The following is a 6,658-nucleotide window of genomic DNA, read 5'->3' as shown; positions in this document are numbered from 1 at the left end:
GCCCTATTAAATCTGTAATGACGCATAGCACAGAAATTGCTGGCTGCACCCCATATCTGTGTTTTAAGTTGCCTTTGGGTCCAATTATTTCCTCTTTTGTGTTTGGAAAAAGCGCTTAATTACAAGCTGCAGTTTTAGCAAAAGGAAGCTAAGGGGCCTCATAATTTCAAACTCATGTGGAGTGCCTTAAAGCACCCAGCATCGACCCTACTAAATATACTGAACAAATACCTTTATGTCATTGATACAACTTTGAAACATTCTGAATTATTATTTGTCAATATCAAAGTGTGTATTGTTGCCAGCTATTAATGTGCACTGAAGGAGGACGGTAAACTCATGCAGTGGTACTGTGCAGGGAATTACCGTCACTAAGGGGTTTAGTTCTTCTCTGGTACAGTAGTATTGCATCATCTTTTACAAGTTCTTCTGTTTAAAATAGGGGATAAGAAGGCAAAAGCTGAAATGTCCGGTGTTGGCCTGCACGATTTTAACAGGTATTTCCTGGTCAAATTTGAGCACGGAAAAACCGGTGAGTCTGGGCGGTATTTGTCCAGAAGTTGGAATCCCAGTCAGATTCATACTTCTGTTTGTTCCCTTGTTAGGATTAAACCAACTCTTCGGGTCTGACTTGTAGTTTTGGAGAAGCAGGAAGACCACCCATCAAAGTTGTGCTCCCCTCAATTAATTTTGAGTTGGAGAAGCCCCAGGTTTTCAGCCTCAGAGCCTCTGCTCAGTCCATCAATGTAATCCTCTGACCTGGCTTCACTCTTCAAAGTGATGCACAGTCACAGTGAGGCTTGATACACCTTCTGTAGGGTGGGATGACTGTCACTCATTTTCCCTGTCCATGTCCATCATGCTAGACATAGTAGACATAGGCAGGGAAAATGTAGAATGGCTCCTATGTGCACGGAGAAAACTCCCCGCATGCTGCTGTCATTTATTTGTTGTATTGAGAAAACTAACTTCTGGTCTGGGAGTTTATTTTATTAATAATAAAAAGGGAACCATTTCCAGGATCGGGGACTACGTGTCCCAGTCACCACAGGGCGAGGAGGAGGCCCTTTGCTGCACACACCGGGACTGAATTAGGAGTTCTGTATAGCGCAGTGACAACTCCTTCTGCAGGAGAACAGAGCGCCATTTCCAGGATCGGGGTGTTGTCCCAGTTACCATAGGGTGAGGAGGAGGCCCTTTTCTGTACACACCTTCTGTACACACCTGGACTGAATTCAGAGCACTATCTAGCTCAGTGACAACTCCAAATCTGTGCCTACCAAGAAATGAATGTGTCCTTGTGTAAAGTAACTGGTGCTCATGTAAAGCGCTCCAATACCTTTGGGTCAAGTTTGCGCTATATAAACCTGCAACAACAAAAATACTTCCCGTCTTGGCCCGTCATAGCCCCGAAGAGGCTGGGCCTTTCCTTTTGTTTTTTAAATCTTCAACTGGCCTTTAGTGTTTTGACTTGTCTCCCTAGGATCCAGGTGCTGTTTGGGTTTAAATTATTTATCTGTCTATAAGCCAAACCTGTCCGACCCTGCCAGCGGTTAGTGCCATGTATCTAATACCTGCCTGTCATCTGGTACAATGGGGAAGAGGAATGCAGAGGCCAGGAACTCTACTGACAAATGTCCCAGATCCAGTAGTTCAATCTTAACTTTTTTAAGTAATGCAGTTGGAGTTCTTGCTAATTAAATCTCGTCCGTGGAAGAACAAATTACTCACTACAGACAGGTATTAGACTCATTAACAGCAGTTGGGGTTTCTCCTCCCTCAATTCCGCAAACTGTTCCGGACTGTGTTGATCAAGAACCATCAACTGGAGGGAGCCCGAGGGATGATGCGGTCTTGGTCACCCCAATGGCCACACAGACAGGGCAATACATGGTCCCAACTCTACGGTAACAGGAATAAAGGAGCAACTTCGCTTCCCACATGTTCTAGTATAATTAACACATGGAAACCTAAGAAGGGTCAGGTGACCACCACAGATGAGCAGTACACATAGATTGTATCTAATACCATGAAAGCAAAAATCCTAGCGGCCCTAGATAGCATAGCTCCTAAACTTGTCATGCTGGAAGTTTGGGTGGGAACTGTGATAAGCTCTATAGGGCCCGTTGAAATCAGCATGTGTAGATCTCCCATATTGTAAGTCCACTGATTATTATTGCACAAGCAAATGAGCCCCCTGTTGCAATATCATCATGTTCTAGTCATAATTCCCTACCTCAAATGATGTTAAATTATGGCCTATTAATAAGCCTGCTCCTACTGCCAGAACGTGTGAAATAAAATACTTACCAGCCACTTCTGTTGAATCCCAGGGTTCTCATTCAGGGAGTGGCGTTAGTGCTATCCCAGTGGGCGTGTCAAGGTTGGCCTCTCAAGTATCCATCCCAGTGCAGCTGTCCTCTTGCCCATCACAGATAATCCACAAAGGGACTTCCCAAATTTGTACCACCCCTCCTGCCATTTTGCACCTTCCACCGGCTTGTACCTCTCATGTTGTGGTATTGGCTAACGTTCCACCTGTGTTACAATCGGTCCAGGAGGATTTCCGCCAACTTAAAAACTAGCTAGCACATTGGCTTGCAGAAAGGATCCCCCCTGATTTTAGAAACTATATAATGGGTTAATCATGGTAATCGGGTGAGATGGATAGGTAGTGCCCCCAAATCTTTTAGGGGGGACTGTATGGTAGTTAACTTTTGTAAAAGCTACAGGGCTGTTTTATTTTGCTATTGAAAATTGGGTCTGATCTTACAACTCCCAATGGCATCATTCATTTACCCTTGCATTATTTCTATATACCAATGCATGGGACCTCCCCTCCAGGTGGTTCCTTTTTGTGGTTTCTCCAAAGCTCCTGTTAGAAGTTATGCTGGAAACCAGGACTCAAATCTTTCTTTGTTCAATCGATTTGAGCTCCTAAGTGGCTTGAGCAACCAAGACTGCATAGGGAGGGATCTTAATTTTAGTATCCCTGTTGATGTGCCCACTTCACCCAGGGTTTTCCAAGTTATGACCTGGAACACTGCTGACCTGAGGGAGAAATTTGACTTCCCTGAATTGGCAAAGTCCTTGGCCCTTTTTGATATTATTGCTTTTCAGGGGACATGGGACACAAGGGTCGGGGGGTCACCTGGATAGCTATGCATCTTTTTCAATTAATGTCTTACCATCACCAAGTGGGAGAGCAAATGGGGGCCTTGTGACATTTGTGATAATACACAATCTTAAACTGGAAGTAATTGAGGGTTGTTCTGCTCATATCTTGGGTGTTCTGCTCTCCTTCAACAAAAGTTCAAATATTTTGTATATGTATATTTATAATGCGATTCATGGGTCAGTAACTGAGGATATTTTGGACTCACTCAGCACTTTCCTTCATTCTTTCTTTTCTGGTCATTCTAGCTCCCACACTGTTTTGATTATACTGGCCGATTTCAATCTCCACCACTGTAGAGGTTGCTATCTTTATGAGCGAGGTGGTCAAGGGGATGATGATTTTCAGGCCCAAGTCCACTTTAGGCATACCACGCAAGGGGAAATGATGAATGAGCTCTCGGTTAATTAGAACCTATTTAATCTCATGAGTCTTTAAAGCCTGCTCATGGACAACATTGCCCCTACCTTTTTTGAATCATGGCTGTGGATCTTCTACATTTATGTCTCTGGGTTTTTTTCTCTTCTCTTAAATAATTCCCTGTGCACTGGAATATCACCAGTGACCACAACTCTCTTGTCGCCAGCCTTTATTTGGAATTCAAACAGGTGGAATGTCTCTAATGTCTTAAAACTCAGGTTAGAACAACGGCCCAGGGACGAAGATTGAAGTAGTGCAATATCATACCTGATGTTTTTATCAGCAAGCTAGTTTCAGACTTGTCTGAACATAGAAGTTCTCCAACTCAATATCATTTTGGCATATGACAAAATTTGCTCTCACAATAAAACCGCTCCTTCCAGGTCAGCAAGGACTGATTTTCAGATGCCTTTTCATTGGTTCGATAAAGGCTGTATAAATGCCTGTGAAGCTCTTTTGTTGGTGTTGAAAAAACAACCACGGGATAGGGGTGTGGTAAGAGAGTGTAGGGTGATGTATAAAGCCAAAATTAAACTTAGGAAATTGGAATTAAATAAAAATATCTGGGAGGACCTACTCCAGGCAAGTATTCAGAACGATAGTGTATTATTCTATAGGATGGTTAACCACCCTTTTCTCAAGGTGGACAGGACTACTAATCTAACCGCTTCAGTCCCTACTCAGGTCTGGGAAGACCACTTTTCATTGAGGTTATGTTCATAGGTAGGGCTTTATTAAAAAGGTTAACTCACTGGGCAGAGGAAGGGAAAATATTGTCCGATGTCCAATATGGGATTCGTACGGAGCGGGGTAAGGTAGAGCAGAATCTTTATCTCCACCTGCTTATTAATAAATACACCTGGGCAAAGAAGGTGTCCCTTCATCTTGCCTTCATGGACCTCAGCTATGCCTTTGATGAGGTCAACAGAGAAAAGCTATGGGCAGAGCTGAGTTCCATGGGGTGGAACCAAATCTGGTTAATTTCCTCAGGAATTTACACTGTGGGTTGATGGCATCAGTCCGCTATTGTAGTGATGGAGAAAACACTAAAGTACTTTACTCTTAGCAGGGGGTCCGGCAGGGCTGTATTTTGGCTCCCTTTCTATTCGTCACGTATATTAATCGCTTGGAGAATGTGCTTCTTGAGCCGGGTATGGATGTTCCGAGAGTCGGGAGTAGATGGCTTCCGACTCGCCTCTATGCAGATGATACTGTTTTAATTGTCCGCACTGCCAGAAGTTTGCAGTGGCTTTTAGATCTTTTTTGTTGGTTTTATGGGTAGTTTGGATGTACTCACTAATTTTAAAAAGTCACATGTTATGGTTTTGGGTCCAAAAAATGCAAAAAGTGCCACTTTTTCTGTCCAAGCTCAAATTTTGTGTAAGGTAGAAAATTGTACCTATTTGGGAAATTTAATAGATCAAAGGCTCCGTTGACAACCCTTAATAAAGAAGAATATTGGAAACCTTAAGAGGGTATGTGCCCAAGTAAGTGACTTCTCCACGCACCTGGAACATAAGCTTTTGAGAATCATACTAGAGATTTACCAAGTTAAGTGTAGTTCCCTATCCTTTTTTGGTTGTGAGATCTTAGGTTACTTGAATGTAGACCCAATTGGGCAATGTACTCCCACTGAGATACTGCATGAAAAGCTAGGGTTCAGATACATGGTAGATTATATCCGGATGCAACCTCTTTTGTTATGGTGTGCAGTATGGTTCAAGGATGATGTAACTCTTAATAGATCAGTCATTTATGACTGCATGCAGGTGGATAATATGGCTAATATTCCCTGGCTGGTCTATGTTACAGAAAATCTCAAAACCCTTGGGAGACCAGAGCTATTTACAAATCTACAGGGAATTATTAAATTTGATGTTGCCTGGATAAGAGAGGCATTTTACAATAGAGTTGCATTTGAGAGGGTAGCCTCAGCTTTGGTCAAGCCATTATTCCGAAGATATGCCATGGTTAAAATAATTCCCGGGAGAGAGCCGCACTCTCTCTTTGATATGCCTATTCACCAGCATTGTTTGTTGCCCTATTTTAGGCTGGCTTTGTTCCATCAGCTGCTCTATCCTGAGGGTCTCTGGTTTAAGTACTCTGAGCCACCCATATGCAAATATAATCTGTTATCTAAATGTAAAACCTTGCACATTGTTCTGATTTGTCCTTTATATAAATCTCTCTGGCATAAATACTTAAAACCTCTTTTTATTTTCTTGGATTTTCATGAGGTTAGACCGGCCTTTTTATATTTGCAACTTTTAGAAACACATAAAGTCTGTTTAATGTGTCAAAGTTTCTTATGGGGGTTTATATTTCTGCACAATAGAGTTTGATCCTGGGTATAACTGGCTCTTGATGACGTTAATACCTGTAAATTATGTAAATTTATAGTATATTTTATGTATAATGATGTTGGAAATTTTATCACATGTCACTTGTATGATTTTATTACAAAATTGAATAAACTATTATTGATTGATTGATTAATTTTAAAAAAGTTTTGCTGAGCAGGTGCTTCAAACATGGCATCCACTCAGTTCAGCAACCCTTCAGTGCTTTGAAGGGGGTCATCACTGTACAGAGATCCCTTCAATGCAATTGGGGAACTAACAATAGGGTAGACAGTCCTCCATAACTGTGGTAAAAGCCATATGGCTTCCACCAGCTCGCTGAGACAGCAGGCCGTCTGCCACCGGCCAAATGACACCCTTGCAATACTTGCCTTAGTTGCAACATTTTCTTCTAGCGGTCAGTTTGTGGTGTCTTCAATCTTATACATGTAGGTAGGCCTAGCCCAGTACTACTATCTACACCTGGCATTGGCATTTTCAATTCCATTATTATCCAGATGACATATCATTCCTGCATAATCTGGCAGGTTAATGTCCTCACCACATTGGGTCCTCGGTGCCTCTTTCTGTGATTCTGAAGAGCAGAATGTACAGGTATGTTCCCAATGTATGTGATAATCACATGCCTTATTGTCAGCTAACCTCTGAATCATTGCAACACATCACATCACATATATAGAAAAGCACTATTTTGATTCGTATC

Source organism: Triturus cristatus, chromosome 8, assembly GCF_964204655.1.
Source record: "Triturus cristatus chromosome 8, aTriCri1.1, whole genome shotgun sequence".
Classification (NCBI taxonomy): domain Eukaryota; kingdom Metazoa; phylum Chordata; class Amphibia; order Caudata; family Salamandridae; genus Triturus; species Triturus cristatus.
Note: the sequence above shows the minus strand (reverse complement) of the source record.